Genomic DNA, 1260 nt, shown 5'->3' on the forward strand with positions numbered 1-1260 from the left:
CAATGTTTCTATACTCAAAATTTTATAACATTTTTCTGACATAACGATTTAAATATATACTTTAACCATGTAACACAAGCCTTCTGTAGTTTTTTCACTCTTGTTTATCTTTTATATATATATATATATATAAAGAGAGAGAGAGAGAGAGAGAGAGAGAGAGAGAGAGATTTACATTTTAGTCACCCCATTAGTAATGTCCGGATTTTAAATAAGGGAAAGCAAGTGATCAAATCTTACACTTTAATGAAACTTGATCGTCAATATAGTTCCCATTATCATCTATGACATTTTCCCATCTACTCGTAAGTTTTTTTTTATCGCATTAGTGAAAATCTCTTTCGGTTTTGATGAGGAGAACCCTGAAAGATCAATTTCGACTTCCTCAGTTATTTTGAGAGTTAATCCATCCAAATGATTCTACGGAACAAATGGTCATCTGAAAAGCGAGGTCTGGGGAATAAGGTGGATGAGCAATTTTCTCCAAGCCAAGTTTCTCGATCTTCTGTGACGTGATCTTTACAGAGGGATCTTGCATTGTCCTGGTGAAACACCATACCCTTTTGATTCACTAAAGCAGGACTTCTTCAAAGCATCGTTCAAACGCTCTAATAGTTGAAAGTAGATTTGCTCATTGATTGGTGCATTAGCTGGTATCAACTCAAAGTGGATGACTCCTTAGCAGTCCCACCACACAGAGAGGAGGACCTTATTCGCATGGAGTTCTTTTTTTGTGGTTGGGCTTTTTCGCCATCAGCAAACCAATGTCTACAACGTTTAACATTTTGATGAAAGACCCATTTTTCATCACCGGTCACTTGTCTGTCTGTGCAAATAAGGTGAGGTGAGTTCATGAGAATGAAGAGAAGAGCAGATGTCTACTCGGAATTTGCGGTTGGCTTCAGATAAATCACGAGGCACCCATTTTCCGAGTTTTGGTACCTTTCCAAGCTGTTGAAAGTAGTAGTGAACAGCTGTGTGGCCTGCACGAAGCTTACTTGCCAATTCTTCAACTGAAACTCCATGATCTTTGCATTAGACATACTAGAAGACTGTTAATGTGTTTACAAATTTAAAATAAAGAAGTCCGGACATTACTTTCGGGATGACCTGGTATCTATCTATCTATCTATCTATCTATCTATCTATCTATCTATCTATCTATCTATCTACCTAGATAGATAGATCGATCGATCGATCGATAGATAGATAGATAGATAGATAGATAGATAGATAGATAGATAGATAGATAGATAGATA

The 1260-nt window shown here is 36.7% G+C and overlaps 1 protein-coding gene across 4 annotated transcripts in view; it reads left to right on the top strand.

Moving 5' to 3' along the window:
• LOC106882574 (acetylcholinesterase) overlaps positions 1 to 1260 on the top strand; it is a 66343-nt gene that overhangs the window by 33443 nt on the left and 31640 nt on the right. The window lies entirely within an intron of this gene.

This window comes from Octopus bimaculoides, chromosome 9 (assembly GCF_001194135.2).
Source record: "Octopus bimaculoides isolate UCB-OBI-ISO-001 chromosome 9, ASM119413v2, whole genome shotgun sequence".
Classification (NCBI taxonomy): Eukaryota; Metazoa; Mollusca; class Cephalopoda; order Octopoda; family Octopodidae; genus Octopus; species Octopus bimaculoides.